The sequence below is a fragment of the Lepisosteus platostomus genome, chromosome 5 (genome assembly GCF_059453375.1).
Source record: "Lepisosteus platostomus isolate fLepPlt1 chromosome 5, fLepPlt1.hap1, whole genome shotgun sequence".
Classification (NCBI taxonomy): Eukaryota; Metazoa; Chordata; class Actinopteri; order Semionotiformes; family Lepisosteidae; genus Lepisosteus; species Lepisosteus platostomus.
This window is the reverse complement of record NC_142615.1, coordinates 26,288,301-26,305,926: the sequence shown is the minus strand read 5'-3', so window position 1 is coordinate 26,305,926 and position 17,626 is coordinate 26,288,301.

Sequence of the window (17,626 nt, the reverse complement as noted above, 5' to 3'; positions counted from 1 at the left end):
CCGAAATAAACGCGTTTTTTCAGACAACTGAATCCCCATGTAGCAGCAAGGCTCAGAAGAGCCCACACACTCAGCTCTTAACCTCAGTGTGCAGAAAGGTTCAAAACGTGTTTTTCAGCAGAAATAAACGTTTCTGCAAGTTTGGTCAACCCCATGTAAGTTATGGGGCAGTAACAGTACACTCTGCAAAACGTGTTTTTCAGCCCGAAATAAACGCATTTTTTCAGACAACTGAATCCCCATGTAGCAGCAAGGCTCAGAAGAGCCCACACACTCAGATCTTAACCCCAGTGTGCAAAAAGGTTCAAAACGTGTTTTTCAGCAAAAATAAACATGTTTCTGCAAGTTTGGTCAACCCCATGTAAGTTATGGGGCAGTAACAGTACACTTTTCAAAACGTGTTTTTCAGCCCGAAATAAACGCGTTTTTTCAGACAACTGAATCCCCATGTAGCAGCAAGGCTCAGAAGAGCCCACACACTCAGATCTTAACCCCAGTGTGCAAAAAGGTTAAAAACGTGTTTTTCAGCAGAAATAAACATGTTTCTGCAAGTTTGGTCAACCCCATGTAAGTTATGGGGCAGTAACAGTACACTCTGCAAAACGTGTTTTTCAGCCCGAAATAAACGCGTTTTTTCAGACAACTGAATCCCCATGTAGCAGCAAGGCTCAGAAGAGCCCACACACTCAGATCTTAACCCCAGTGTGCAGAAAGGTTCAAAACGTGTTTTTCAGCAGAAATAAACATGTTTCTGCAAGTTTGGTCAACCCCATGTAAGTTATGGGGCAGTAACAGTACACTCTGCAAAACGTGTTTTTCAGCCCGAAATAAACGCGTTTTTTCAAACAACTGAATCCCCATGTAGCAGCAAGGCTTAGAAGAGCCCACACACTCAGATCTTAACCCCAGTGAGCAGAAAGGTTCAAAACGTGTTTTTCAGCAGAAATAAACATGTTTCTGCAAGTTTGGTCAACCCCATGTAACTTATGGGGCAGTAACAGCTCACTTTTCAAAACGTGTTTTTCAGCCCGAAATAAACGCGTTTTTTCAGACAGCTGTATCCCTATGTAACTGCAAGGCTCAGAAGAGCCCACACACTCAGGTCTTAACCCCAGTGTGCTGAAAGTGTCAAAACATGTTTTTCAGCAGAAATAAACATGTTTCTGCAAGTTTGGTCAACCCCATGTAACTTATGGGGCAGTAAAAGCTCACTTTTCAAAACGTGTTTTTCAGCCCGAAATAAACGCGTTTTTTCAAACAACTGAATCCCCATGTAGCAGCAAGGGTCAGAAGAGCCCACATACTCAGCTCTTATCCCCAGTGTGCAGAAAGGGTCAAAACGTGTTTTTCAGCAGAAATAAACATGTTTCTCCAAGTTTGGTCAACCCCATGTAAGTTATGGGGCAGTAACAGTACACTTTTCAAAACGTGTTTTTCAGCCCGAAATAAACGCGTTTTTTCAGACAACTGAATCCCCATGTAGCAGCAAGGCTCAGGAGACCCCACACACTCAGATCTTAACCCCAGTGTGCAGAAAGGTTCAAAACGTGTTTTTCAGCAGAAATAAACATGTTTCTGCAAGTTTGGTCAACCCCATGTAAGTTATGGGGCAGTAACAGTACACTCTGCAAAACGTGTTTTTCAGCCCGAAATAAACGCGTTTTTTCAGACAACTGAATCCCCATGTAGCAGCAAGGCTCAGAAGAGCCCACACACTCAGCTCTTAACCCCAGTGTGCAGAAAGGGTCAAAACGTGTTTTTCAGCAGAAATAAACATGTTTCTGCAAGTTTGGTCAACCCCATGTAGGTTATGGGGCAGTAACAGTACACTCTGCAAAACGTGTTTTTCAGCCCGAAATAAACGCGTTTTTTCAGACAACTGAATCCCCATGTAGCAGCAAGGCTCAGAAGAGCCCACACACTCAGATCTTAACCCCAGTGTGCAAAAAGGTTCAAAACGTGTTTTTCAGCAGAAATAAACATGTTTCTGCAAGTTTGGTCAACCCCATGTAAGTTATGGGGCAGTAACAGTACACTTTTCAAAACGTGTTTTTCAGCCCGAAATAAACGCGTTTTTTCAGACAACTGAATCCCCATGTAGCAGCAAGTCTCAGAAGAGCCCACACACTCAGCTCTTAACCCCAGTGTGCAGAAAGGGTCAAAACGTCTTTTTCAGCAGAAATAATCATGTTTCTGCAAGTTTGGTCAACCCCATGTGAGTTATGGGGCAGTAACAGTACACTCTGCAAAACGTGTTTTTCAGCCCGAAATAAACGCGTTTTTTCAGACAACTGAATCCCCATGTAGCAGCAAGGCTCAGAAGAACCCACACACTCAGATCTTAACCCCAGTGTGCAAAAAGGTTCAAAACGTGTTTTTCAGCAGAAATAAACATGTTTCTGCAAGTTTGGTCAACCCCATGTAAGTTATGGGGCAGTAACAGTACACTCTGCAAAACGTGTTTTTCAGCCCGAAATAAACGCGTTTTTTCAGTCAACTGAATCCCCATGTAGCAGCAAGGCTCAGAAGAGCCCACACACTCAGATCTTAACCCCAGTGTGCTGAAAGTGTCAAAACATGTTTTTCAGCAGAAATAAACATGTTTCTGCAAGTTTGGTCAACCCCATGTAACTTATGGGGCAGTAACAGCTCACTTTTCAAAACGTGTTTTTCAGCCCGAAATAAACGCGTTTTTTCAGACAACTGAATCCCCATGTAGCAGCAAGGGTCAGAAGAGCCCACATACTCAGCTCTTATCCCCAGTGTGCAGAAAGGGTCAAAACGTGTTTTTCAGCAGAAATAAACATGTTTCTGCAAGTTTGGTCAACCCCATGTTAGTTATGGGGCAGTAACAGTTCACTTTTCAAAGCGTGTTTTTCAGCCCGAAATAAACGCGTTTTTTCAGACAACTGAATCCCCATGTAGCAGCAAGGCTCAGAAGAGCCCACACACTCAGATCTTAACCCCAGTGTGCAGAAAGGGTCAAAACGTGTTTTTCAGCAGAAATAAACATGTTTCTGCAAGTTTGGTCAACCCCTTGTAAGTTATGGGGCAGTAACAGTACACTCTGCAAAACGTGTTTTTCAGCCCGAAACAAACGCGTTTTTTCAGACAACTGAATCCCCATGTAGCAGCAAGGCTCAGAAGAGCCCACACACTCAGCTCTTAACCTCAGTGTGCAGAAAGGGTCAAAACGTGTTTTTCAGCAGAAATAAACATGTTTCTGCAAGTTTGGTCAACCCCATGTAAGTTATGGGGCAGTAACAGTACACTCTGCAAAACGTGTTTTTCAGCCCGAAATAAACTCGTTTTTTCAGACAACTAAATCCCCATGTAGCAGCAAGGCTCAGAAGAGCCCACACACACAGATCTTAACCCCAGTGTGCAGAAAGGTTCAAAACGTGTTTTTCAGCAGAAATAAAAATGTTTCTGCAAGTTTGGTCAACCCCATGTAAGTTATGGGGCAGTAACAGTACACTCTGCAAAACGTGTTTTTCAGCCCGAAATAAACGCGTTTTTTCAGTCAACTGAATCCCCATGTAGCAGCAAGGCTCAGAAGAGCCCACACACTCAGATCTTAACCCCAGTGTGCAGAAAGGGTCAAAACGTGTTTTTCAGCAGAAATAAACATGTTTCTGCAAGTTTGGTCAACCCCTTGTAAGTTATGGGGCAGTAACAGTACACTCTGCAAAACGTGTTTTTCAGCCCGAAATAAACGCGTTTTTTCAGACAACTGAATCCCCATGTAGCAGCAAGGCTCAGAAGAGCCCACACACTCAGCTCTTAACCTCAGTGTGCAGAAAGGGTCAAAACGTGTTTTTCAGCAGAAATAAACATGTTTCTGCAAGTTTGGTCAACCCCATGTAAGTTATGGGGCAGTAACAGTACACTCTGCAAAACGTGTTTTTCAGCCCGAAATAAACTCGTTTTTTCAGACAACTAAATCCCCATGTAGCAGCAAGGCTCAGAAGAGCCCACACACACAGATCTTAACCCCAGTGTGCAGAAAGGTTCAAAACGTGTTTTTCAGCAGAAATAAAAATGTTTCTGCAAGTTTGGTCAACCCCATGTAAGTTATGGGGCAGTAACAGTACACTCTGCAAAACGTGTTTTTCAGCCCGAAATAAACGCGTTTTTTCAGTCAACTGAATCCCCATGTAGCAGCAAGTCTCAGAAGAGCCCACACACTCAGCTCTTAACCCCAGTGTGCAGAAAGGGTCAAAACGTGTTTTTCAGCAGAAATAAACATGTTTCTGCAAGTTTGGTCAACCCCATGTAGGTTATGGGGCAGTAACAGTACACTCTGCAAAACGTGTTTTTCAGCCCGAAATAAACGCGTTTTTTCAGACAACTGAATCCCCATGTAGCAGCAAGGCTCAGAAGAGCCCACACACTCAGATCTTAACCCCAGTGTGCAAAAAGGTTCAAAACGTGTTTTTCAGCAGAAATAAACATGTTTCTGCAAGTTTGGTCAACCCCATGTAAGTTATGGGGCAGTAACAGTACACTTTTCAAAACGTGTTTTTCAGCCCGAAATAAACGCGTTTTTTCAGACAACTGAATCCCCATGTAGCAGCAAGGCTCAGAAGAGCCCACACACTCAGATCTTAACCCCAGTGTGCAAAAAGGTTCAAAACGTGTTTTTCAGCAGAAATAAACATGTTTCTGCAAGTTTGGTCAACCCCATGTAAGTTATGGGGCAGTAAGAGTACACTTTTCAAAACGTGTTTTTCAGCCCGAAATAAACGCGTTTTTTCAGACAACTGAATCCCCATGTAGCAGTAAGGCTCAGAAGACCCCACACACTCAGATCTTAACCCCAGTGTGCAGAAAGGTTCAAAACGTGTTTTTCAGCAGAAATTAACATGTTTCTGCAAGTTTGGTAAACCCCATGTAAGTTATGGGGCAGTAACAGTACACTTTTCAAAACGTGTTTTTCAGCCCGAAATAAACGCGTTTTTCAGACAACTGAATCCCCATGTAGCAGCAAGGCTCAGAAGAGCCCACACACTCAGATCTTAACCCCAGTGTGCAAAAAGGTTCAAGATGTGTTTTTCAGCAGAAATAAACATGTTTCTGCAAGTTTGGTCAACCCAATGTAAGTTATGGGGCAGTAACAGTACACTTTTCAAAACGTGTTTTTCAGCCCGAAATAAACGCGTTTTTTCAGACAACTGAATCCCCATGTAGCAGCAAGGCTCAGAAGAGCCCACACACTCAGATCTTAACCCCAGTGTGCTGAAAGTGTCAAAACATGTTTTTCAGCAGAAATAAACATGTTTCTGCAAGTTTGGTCAACCCCATGTAACTTATGGGGCAGTAACAGCTCACTTTTCAAAACGTGTTTTTCAGCCCGAAATAAACGCGTTTTTTCAGACAACTGAATCCCCATGTAGCATCAAGGCTCAGAAGAGCCCACACACTCAGATCTTAACCCCAGTGTGCAAAAAGGTTCAAAACGTGTTTTTCAGCAGAAATAAACATGTTTCTGCAAGTTTGGTCAACCCCATGTAAGTTATGGGGCTGTAACAGTACACTTTTCAAAACGTGTTTTTCAGCCCGAAATAAACGCGTTTTTTCAGACAACTGAATCCCCATGTAGCAGCAAGGCTCAGAAGAGCCCACACACTCAGATCTTAACCCCAGTGTGCAGAAAGGTTCAAAACGTGTTTTTCAGCAGAAATAAACATGTTTCTGCAAGTTTGGTCAACCCCATGTAACTTATGGGGCAGTAACAGTACACTCTGCAAAACGTGTTTTTCAGCCCGAAATAAACGTGTTTTTTCAGACAACTGAATCCCCATGTAGCAGCAAGGCTCAGAAGAGCCCACACACTCAGATCTTAACCCCAGTGTGCAGAAAGGTTCAAAACGTGTTTTTCAGCAGAAATAAACGTTTCTGCAAGTTTGGTCAACCTCATGTAAGTTATGGGGCAGTAACAGTACACTCTGCAAAACGTGTTTTTCAGCCCGAAATAAACGCATTTTTTCAGACAACTGAATCCCCATGTAGCAGCAAGGCTCAGAAGAGCCCACACACTCAGATCTTAACCCCAGTGTGCAAAAAGGTTCAAAACGTGTTTTTCAGCAAAAATAAACATGTTTCTGCAAGTTTGGTCAACCCCATGTAAGTTATGGGGCAGTAACAGTACACTTTTCAAAACGTGTTTTTCAGCCCGAAATAAACGCGTTTTTTCAGACAACTGAATCCCCATGTAGCAGCAAGGCTCAGAAGAGCCCACACACTCAGATCTTAACCCCAGTGTGCAAAAAGGTTCAAAACGTGTTTTTCAGCAGAAATAAACATGTTTCTGAAAGTTTGGTCAACCCCATGTAAGTTATGGGGCAGTAACAGTACACTCTGCAAAACGTGTTTTTCAGCCCGAAATAAACGCGTTTTTTCAGACAACTGAATCCCCATGTAGCAGCAAGGCTCAGAAGAGCCCACACACTCAGATCTTAACCCCAGTGTGCAGAAAGGTTCAAAACGTGTTTTTCAGCAGAAATAAACATGTTTCTGCAAGTTTGGTCAACCCCATGTAAGTTATGGGGCAGTAACAGTACACTCTGCAAAACGTGTTTTTCAGCCCGAAATAAACGCGTTTTTTCAAACAACTGAATCCCCATGTAGCAGCAAGGCTTAGAAGAGCCCACACACTCAGATCTTAACCCCAGTGAGCAGAAAGGTTCAAAACGTGTTTTTCAGCAGAAATAAACATGTTTCTGCAAGTTTGGTCAACCCCATGTAACTTATGGGGCAGTAACAGCTCACTTTTCAAAACGTGTTTTTCAGCCCGAAATAAACGCGTTTTTTCAGACAGCTGTATCCCTATGTAACTGCAAGGCTCAGAAGAGCCCACACACTCAGGTCTTAACCCCAGTGTGCTGAAAGTGTCAAAACATGTTTTTCAGCAGAAATAAACATGTTTCTGCAAGTTTGGTCAACCCCATGTAACTTATGGGGCAGTAAAAGCTCACTTTTCAAAACGTGTTTTTCAGCCCGAAATAAACGCGTTTTTTCAAACAACTGAATCCCCATGTAGCAGCAAGGGTCAGAAGAGCCCACATACTCAGCTCTTATCCCCAGTGTGCAGAAAGGGTCAAAACGTGTTTTTCAGCAGAAATAAACATGTTTCTCCAAGTTTGGTCAACCCCATGTAAGTTATGGGGCAGTAACAGTACACTTTTCAAAACGTGTTTTTCAGCCCGAAATAAACGCGTTTTTTCAGACAACTGAATCCCCATGTAGCAGCAAGGCTCAGGAGACCCCACACACTCAGATCTTAACCCCAGTGTGCAGAAAGGTTCAAAACGTGTTTTTCAGCAGAAATAAACATGTTTCTGCAAGTTTGGTCAACCCCATGTAAGTTATGGGGCAGTAACAGTACACTCTGCAAAACGTGTTTTTCAGCCCGAAATAAACGCGTTTTTTCAGACAACTGAATCCCCATGTAGCAGCAAGGCTCAGAAGAGCCCACACACTCAGCTCTTAACCCCAGTGTGCAGAAAGGGTCAAAACGTGTTTTTCAGCAGAAATAAACATGTTTCTGCAAGTTTGGTCAACCCCATGTAGGTTATGGGGCAGTAACAGTACACTCTGCAAAACGTGTTTTTCAGCCCGAAATAAACGCGTTTTTTCAGACAACTGAATCCCCATGTAGCAGCAAGGCTCAGAAGAGCCCACACACTCAGATCTTAACCCCAGTGTGCAAAAAGGTTCAAAACGTGTTTTTCAGCAGAAATAAACATGTTTCTGCAAGTTTGGTCAACCCCATGTAAGTTATGGGGCAGTAACAGTACACTTTTCAAAACGTGTTTTTCAGCCCGAAATAAACGCGTTTTTTCAGACAACTGAATCCCCATGTAGCAGCAAGTCTCAGAAGAGCCCACACACTCAGCTCTTAACCCCAGTGTGCAGAAAGGGTCAAAACGTATTTTTCAGCAGAAATAATCATGTTTCTGCAAGTTTGGTCAACCCCATGTGAGTTATGGGGCAGTAACAGTACACTCTGCAAAACGTGTTTTTCAGCCCGAAATAAACGCGTTTTTTCAGACAACTGAATCCCCATGTAGCAGCAAGGCTCAGAAGAACCCACACACTCAGATCTTAACCCCAGTGTGCAAAAAGGTTCAAAACGTGTTTTTCAGCAGAAATAAACATGTTTCTGCAAGTTTGGTCAACCCCATGTAAGTTATGGCGCAGTAACAGTACACTTTTCAAAACGTGTTTTTCAGCCCGAAATAAACGCGTTTTTTCAGACAACTGAATCCCCATGTAGAATCAAGGCTCAGAAGAGCCCACACACTCAGATCTTAACCCCAGTGTGCAAAAAGGTTCAAAACGTGTTTTTCAGCAGAAATAAACATGTTTCTGCAAGTTTGGTCAACCCCATGTAAGTTATGGGGCAGTAACAGTACACTTTTCAAAACGTGTTTTTCAGCCCGAAATAAACGCGTTTTTTCAGACAACTGAATCCCCATGTAGCAGCAAGGCTCAGAAGAGCCCACACACTCAGATCTTAACCCCAGTGTGCAAAAAGGTTCAAAACGTGTTTTTCAGCAGAAATAAACATGTTTCTGCAAGTTTGGTCAACCCCATGTAAGTTATGGGGCAGTAACAGTACACTTTTCAAAACGTGTTTTTCAGCCCGAAATAAACGCGTTTTTTCAGACAACTGAATCCCCATGTAGCAGCAAGGCTCAGAAGAGCCCACACACTCAGATCTTAACCCCAGTGTGCAAAAAGGTTCAAAACGTGTTTTTCAGCGGAAATAAACATGTTTCTGCAAGTTTGGTCAACCCCATGTAAGTTATGGGGCAGTAACAGTACACTTTTCAAAACGTGTTTTTCAGCCCGAAATAAACGCGTTTTTTCAGACAACTGAATCCCCATGTAGCAGCAAGGCTCAGAAGAGCCCACACACTCAGATCTTAACCCCAGTGTGCAAAAAGGTTCAAAACGTGTTTTTCAGCAGAAATAAACATGTTTCTGCAAGTTTGGTCAACCCCATGTAAGTTATGGGGCAGTAACAGTACACTTTTCAAAACGTGTTTTTCAGCCCGAAATAAACGCGTTTTTCAGACAACTGAATCCCCATGTAGCAGCAAGGCTCAGAAGAGCCCACACACTCAGATCTTAACCCCAGTGTGCAAAAAGGTTCAAGATGTGTTTTTCAGCAGAAATAAACATGTTTCTGCAAGTTTGGTCAACCCAATGTAAGTTATGGGGCAGTAACAGTACACTTTTCAAAACGTGTTTTTCAGCCCGAAATAAACGCGTTTTTTCAGACAACTGAATCCCCATGTAGCAGCAAGGCTCAGAAGAGCCCACACACTCAGATCTTAACCCCAGTGTGCTGAAAGTGTCAAAACATGTTTTTCAGCAGAAATAAACATGTTTCTGCAAGTTTGGTCAACCCCATGTAACTTATGGGGCAGTAACAGCTCACTTTTCAAAACGTGTTTTTCAGCCCGAAATAAACGCGTTTTTTCAGACAACTGAATCCCCATGTAGCATCAAGGCTCAGAAGAGCCCACACACTCAGATCTTAACCCCAGTGTGCAAAAAGGTTCAAAACGTGTTTTTCAGCAGAAATAAACATGTTTCTGCAAGTTTGGTCAACCCCATGTAAGTTATGGGGCTGTAACAGTACACTTTTCAAAACGTGTTTTTCAGCCCGAAATAAACGCGTTTTTTCAGACAACTGAATCCCCATGTAGCAGCAAGGCTCAGAAGAGCCCACACACTCAGATCTTAACCCCAGTGTGCAGAAAGGTTCAAAACGTGTTTTTCAGCAGAAATAAACATGTTTCTGCAAGTTTGGTCAACCCCATGTAACTTATGGGGCAGTAACAGTACACTCTGCAAAACGTGTTTTTCAGCCCGAAGTAAACGCGTTTTTTCAGACAACTGAATCCCCATGTAGCAGCAAGGCTCAGAAGAGCCCACACACTCAGATCTTAACCCCAGTGTGCAGAAAGGTTCAAAACGTGTTTTTCAGCAGAAATAAACGTTTCTGCAAGTTTGGTCAACCCCATGTAAGTTATGGGGCAGTAACAGTACACTCTGCAAAACGTGTTTTTCAGCCCGAAATAAACGCATTTTTTCAGACAACTGAATCCCCATGTAGCAGCAAGGCTCAGAAGAGCCCACACACTCAGATCTTAACCCCAGTGTGCAAAAAGGTTCAAAACGTGTTTTTCAGCAAAAATAAACATGTTTCTGCAAGTTTGGTCAACCCCATGTAAGTTATGGGGCAGTAACAGTACACTTTTCAAAACGTGTTTTTCAGCCCGAAATAAACGCGTTTTTTCAGACAACTGAATCCCCATGTAGCAGCAAGGCTCAGAAGAGCCCACACACTCAGATCTTAACCCCAGTGTGCAAAAAGGTTCAAAACGTGTTTTTCAGCAGAAATAAACATGTTTCTGCAAGTTTGGTCAACCCCATGTAAGTTATGGCGCAGTAACAGTACACTTTTCAAAACGTGTTTTTCAGCCCGAAATAAACGCGTTTTTTCAGACAACTGAATCCCCATGTAGAATCAAGGCTCAGAAGAGCCCACACACTCAGATCTTAACCCCAGTGTGCAAAAAGGTTCAAAACGTGTTTTTCAGCAGAAATAAACATGTTTCTGCAAGTTTGGTCAACCCAATGTAAGTTATGGGGCAGTAACAGTACACTTTTCAAAACGTGTTTTTCAGCCCGAAATAAACGCGTTTTTTCAGACAACTGAATCCCCATGTAGCAGCAAGGCTCAGAAGAGCCCACACACTCAGATCTTAACCCCAGTGTGCAAAAAGGTTCAAAACGTGTTTTTCAGCGGAAATAAACATGTTTCTGCAAGTTTGGTCAACCCCATGTAAGTTATGGGGCAGTAACAGTACACTTTTCAAAACGTGTTTTTCAGCCCGAAATAAACGCGTTTTTTCAGACAACTGAATCCCCATGTAGCAGCAAGGCTCAGAAGAGCCCACACACTCAGATCTTAACCCCAGTGTGCAAAAAGGTTCAAAACGTGTTTTTCAGCAGAAATAAACATGTTTCTGCAAGTTTGGTCAACCCCATGTAAGTTATGGGGCAGTAACAGTACACTTTTCAAAACGTGTTTTTCAGCCCGAAATAAACGCGTTTTTCAGACAACTGAATCCCCATGTAGCAGCAAGGCTCAGAAGAGCCCACACACTCAGATCTTAACCCCAGTGTGCAAAAAGGTTCAAGATGTGTTTTTCAGCAGAAATAAACATGTTTCTGCAAGTTTGGTCAACCCAATGTAAGTTATGGGGCAGTAACAGTACACTTTTCAAAACGTGTTTTTCAGCCCGAAATAAACGCGTTTTTTCAGACAACTGAATCCCCATGTAGCAGCAAGGCTCAGAAGAGCCCACACACTCAGATCTTAACCCCAGTGTGCTGAAAGTGTCAAAACATGTTTTTCAGCAGAAATAAACATGTTTCTGCAAGTTTGGTCAACCCCATGTAACTTATGGGGCAGTAACAGCTCACTTTTCAAAACGTGTTTTTCAGCCCGAAATAAACGCGTTTTTTCAGACAACTGAATCCCCATGTAGCATCAAGGCTCAGAAGAGCCCACACACTCAGATCTTAACCCCAGTGTGCAAAAAGGTTCAAAACGTGTTTTTCAGCAGAAATAAACATGTTTCTGCAAGTTTGGTCAACCCCATGTAAGTTATGGCGCAGTAACAGTACACTTTTCAAAACGTGTTTTTCAGCCCGAAATAAACGCGTTTTTTCAGACAACTGAATCCCCATGTAGAATCAAGGCTCAGAAGAGCCCACACACTCAGATCTTAACCCCAGTGTGCAAAAAGGTTCAAAACGTGTTTTTCAGCAGAAATAAACATGTTTCTGCAAGTTTGGTCAACCCAATGTAAGTTACAGATGCAGCCATTCAAAATGGGTGAGGTATTTCGCGGCATACCCCGGTGGGCGTGTCACAGTATCACGCGGTATCACGCATTTCACGTGTGTCACGTGACTAACTATCCGGCGTCGCCTTGTAAAACCGCCAGGGGGAGCTTAACCTCTCATGTACAGCATTTGAGCCTTTAATTTTGAACTGTGTATTACAGCATGTTAATCATCAGTCATTAAAATGTTGGTATATATTATGAAAGCAAGATTGCTCAGTTGGACAGAAGTACACAACCTACCTTTATCAGAAATATTTATGCATCAAAGCCTTTACTGAAGATATTACTAATAGTATTAATAATGGATGACTTTGGACAAGCTGTATACTCAAAGTATAATTTCTTTAGCACATTTGTACAAGCACTTGGAATCTGTCCAAGCCATACTTTGTCAGGCATTTTGTTTTACTTCAACGGGGCATAAAAACGTCCTTGCTTTTAACAGGGCGTTTCATAATTTCTAGCTACGAAAATGATTTAAAATGCGACACCTATCATTCAACTAGAGCTTAAAATATCACAAGGAAAAATACACACCGGTATTCCATTTCTCCCTAAACATTGTAAGCTTCGAAGTCTTTAACTAACGTGATACCGGAGTCAACAAGCATACTTTTAGAATTTGATTAAAAGGGAATATAATATGGAATCGCGTATCTAAAGAATTTAATAACGGTATGATTATATCCGTGTACTGCGGCAGGACTGTGTAAGGCTGTTTCGCCTACCTGAACATGCGAGCTGTCTTGTAGCCTACTGGTCTAGGTGCGTGACTTCCAACTGGTAGGTTGTGTGTTCGAATCCAGCTGGTGCTGGACTTTTATTTTAACAAACATTTCTTCGAAAAAATAGGTAAGCGATATTATGGACAATCAATTGACTTTTATATTTCAAAATATCGCAACATGATCGATATTTGCGATATTTTGAATATATCTTCCCTTCTGACAGTGGTTCCTGCTTCTATTGTGTGTGTGTGTGCAACAGTAAATTGTTATAGAGAAATGGAGGCGGGACAGTATGCGTTACAATATAAACATTTATATTGATTTAAATCGTGTTCTGATTTAAATCGCAAACGCGTGTTTAATTATGTGTTTTTTAATCATGATCAGGCTAATGCATTTCTACATTTTCTGTATGAACCAGCTTAGAGGTTCATACAGAAAGACAGCTTGTGTTTAAATTGAGTGTAAGGTAATTTATGCTTCTAAAGTCATGGTCAGTATTGTTGTACTGTGCTGTACTGTGTCACATTATTTTATAGCGTTTTTATTGCGTTATTAAATCCGGTGGCGCTGTGTTAGTTTCCTGACTCACATTATTTAAACTGCGACACTGATCATTCATCTCTAAATAAACTTTATTTTATATAGCATTTTAAGCGAATAGGTAATTAGATTGCTCATAAACCTAATCACTTTTTCTTCATAAACACAGCGTGATTGCTCTTTGAAAATGCTTTTCCTTTATTTTTAAAGTAGGCTCAGATTTCAACTATAGATCGTATTATTATAAACTTTCTTGGAAAAATGTATTTTATGTAAACCATGTTTGCTATTAATTCATTTAGGGCTAAAATACGTTCATTGTCTTCTAATCGAGTCGAGTTGACATTGGAAGCCTGCCACACCCGGACCGTTAACGCATTAGCACGTCAAAGCCCATTGAGCCAGTATTGGCTTTAGTATCCCCCCCTTCTCCCCTCAATTCAATTCAATTCAAGGTGTTTTATTTACATGACAGATGGGTACAAGCAGTGTTGGGTACTGTATGTATATTGTAACGCTTACGGCAGACAGGCACTGTGTAGGAGCCGACGCACCAGAGCAGCGCCTGCAATTTTTATATTTATAACTTAGTTTTTAAAATTAGTCAAGCAATACGAAGCATCTCCTTTTACTTAGTGCCTGAGCATACTGCAACGCGTGTGAAGCCCATAAACGATATTAATTTTGGAACTTAAACATACAGTATATGGCTGGTCTCGGTACTTTAAAGAAAACATACACACCAGTATTCCATTTCTCCCTAAACATTTTAAGCATCGAAGTCTTTAACTAACGCGATACCGGAGTCAACAAGCATACTTTTAGAATTTGATTAAAAGGGAATATAATATGGAATCGCGTATCTACAGAATTTAAAGACCAGACAATCGCAAACTCGTTTTCAATAAAATTATTTTATTCATTCAGCAGTTTGTGAGAGGGACATCCAGCAGGGAGAGACACACACACCGGTTTTCATTGACAACATTGTTTTTTTTTCAATTCCTCTTGTCTAACAGGAATGTTTTGTTTGTGGACAGACTGTTAGACAAGAGGAAAAGACTGCCTCCTCCTACGAAGCATTTCGTTGATCCGATCACGAATTCTTTTCCAGTCGTACGCAGCAAGGGTTGAGAATCTCTGATTCACCATCGTACTAATGGTTTCCCGGAGATTGGGTTAAAAAAAAACAAAAAACATACTAACAACTGTGCCATCCTACTCCTTAGTTAATACATTTTATTATTCATAAACAGTTAACATTGTTAGCAAAATATTTTGAATTATATTTAACCCTATTTTTTCTTTAGTTTTGTATTTAACTTATTATATGATAGTCAGACTTAATGTATATTTGAACAATGAAAATATATTTTTACAAGATTTTACATTAAGCACTTAAAATTAATATGGTTAATAATAGTAAACTGTAACATGCTGTAACAAGATCGGTTACAAGAAGAAAATGCTTTCAGAGAAAATGTTTCAACCAAACTTATTCCCACACACCCCGCCCCCACTACCATTAGAATATACACAAACATTTTAGCGTTTCATTCTGAGCAGAAGACTCTCACACCTGAAGAGTGCTGGCTGTGACGAATTAAACCGGTTTTACAGGTTTCAATCACAGACCATGTGACATGGGACTCAGTAAACTACAGTAACACCGTATTTGATAACGCTTTAAAAACGCTATAAAATAATGTGACTTGGCACAGAACAAGTTTACAACACAGTACAAAGATAAATGCTGACCATGACTTTAGAAGCATAAATTGCCTTACACTCAATTTAAACACAAGCTGTCTTTAGCCCTCTAAGCTGGTTCATACAGAAATGTAGAGATCTAGGCTCAGAACACACAGCTTCATTAGCGAATACATATGCAGGACAACTGGAGAAGACGTTTTACAGAGGATGGATTTTTAGAAACATCCCATCAGACATCCCATCATATTCACAACGTGAAATCTAGAAAATAATATTACGTAACCAAAATCCGCAATATGGAAACAGAACCTGTGTAATTGTTGATAGATGATGTACTCGTAACATTTTTTCAAGACGAACTACAACATTTAAAAAATGACTTGTATGTACTTGATATCTCTAATCAATCCACGGGTCCCAGCACAAAACGAAAGTAAAACGCATACCGTTTCTCGCTTCTTATTGCTCAAAAGTAATTTGACCGTATGAAATGCATAATATAAACCTAGAAACATATACGTGAGCAGTACTTAAGCACTGTAGTATCGGTGTTAAGACATACCTCTCAAATACTGTAAATCAAGTTAAAAATATCTCAAGACCGATTCTGGTCGTAATGAAACCATGCAAGGGAGTTTTTATGTCCGTTGCAGTTCTTTTGCAACATGAATATAATTATATCGTTATTAATTTCTTGAGATACGCGATTCCATATTATATTCCCTTTTAATCAAATTCTAAAAGTATGCTTGTTGACTCCGGTATCACGTTAGTTAAAGACTTCGAAGCTTACAATGTTTAGGGAGAAATGGAATACCGGTGTGTATTTTTTTCTTTAAAGTACCGAGACCAGCCATATACTGTATGTTTATGTTAAGATTTCCCTTCAGTGGTAAAATTAGATATGAATATTCAATACTTAAACGGGCACAGTTAAGACATTAAATATACATGTACATATTGTATACAGTACAGTTTGCATACGGTAATATGTTTATGTTACGCGATTAAAAAATAAATAAATAAAACTGGAAGGTCCAGCACCACCATTATGTTTATATGGTTGTTTTTGTTGGTTGGTTGTTATTATGGTTATTAATAATTCGATCTATAGTTGTAATCTGAGCCTAAATAAAAAGAAAAAGCAAGTGATTAGGTTTATGAGCAATCTAATTACTTATTCGTTTAAAACGCTATATAAAATAAAGTTTATTATTAATTTGCTGGACAGAGCGGTGAACATTATTATGCATAAGACAAAGATAACGATCCTGATCAGTTTAGAAATCTGTGTACGCTGTAAGGTTTTTACTTCTTAAACTTTTAAAATACACGTTTTGAATGGAAAGAATCCTCTTCCTGGTATAGCACGCCAGCACGTCTTTTTTCTCCAATCAGAGGGGTGTCAGATGGTGTCAGCCAATCACCATTCTGCGTTGGGTAGCAACGGGTGACTGTTCTCAGGCGGAAGATGTAAACAGCTTAATGTTCGTGTTAAATATTTTTTTTTAATTAAAATTCATTCTATACAGCAATCGCATATTTGGGTACCGTTTCATAAAACTTTCATGCTTAAAATGTTTAGGGAGAAATGGAAGACTGGTGTGTATTTTTTCTTTAAACTACCAAGACCAGCCATACACAGTACAGTTTACATACATACAGTAATGTTTTAAATTAATATCGTTTATGACCTTCAGATGCGTTATGCTCCTCTTCTTTTTATGCTCAGCTACTAAAATTTCCCTTTAGTGGTAAAATCCATATAAATATTCAAAACTAAGCGGATTAAAATGTGCACAGTAAAGACATTAAATGATTCAATCTTTGCACTACCAACCAATGCACCACGAGTGCCCCTGTCGGTCATTTTGGCCAGCCAATCACTTGCCCTGCGGTATGCTCCGGTGCCCCGCGGTGGCTTGTGGGTAGGTTACCGTACCGCGGGTTTTTAAAGCGCATTTTGAATGGCTGCATCTGTATGGGGCAGTAACAGTACACTTTTCAAAACGTGTTTTTCAGCCCGAAATAAACGCGTTTTTTCAGACAACTGAATCCCCATGTAGCAGCAAGGCTCAGAAGAGCCCACACACTCAGATCTTAACCCCAGTGTGCAAAAAGGTTCAAAACGTGTTTTTCAGCGGAAATAAACATGTTTCTGCAAGTTTGGTCAACCCCATGTAAGTTATGGGGCAGTAACAGTACACTTTTCAAAACGTGTTTTTCAGCCCGAAATAAACGCGTTTTTTCAGACAACTGAATCCCCATGTAGCAGCAAGGCTCAGAAGAGCCCACACACTCAGATCTTAACCCCAGTGTGCAAAAAGGTTCAAAACGTGTTTTTCAGCAGAAATAAACATGTTTCTGCAAGTTTGGTCAACCCCATGTAAGTTATGGGGCAGTAACAGTACACTTTTCAAAACGTGTTTTTCAGCCCGAAATAAACGCGTTTTTCAGACAACTGAATCCCCATGTAGCAGCAAGGCTCAGAAGAGCCCACACACTCAGATCTTAACCCCAGTGTGCAAAAAGGTTCAAGATGTGTTTTTCAGCAGAAATAAACATGTTTCTGCAAGTTTGGTCAACCCAATGTAAGTTATGGGGCAGTAACAGTACACTTTTCAAAACGTGTTTTTCAGCCCGAAATAAACGCGTTTTTTCAGACAACTGAATCCCCATGTAGCAGCAAGGCTCAGAAGAGCCCACACA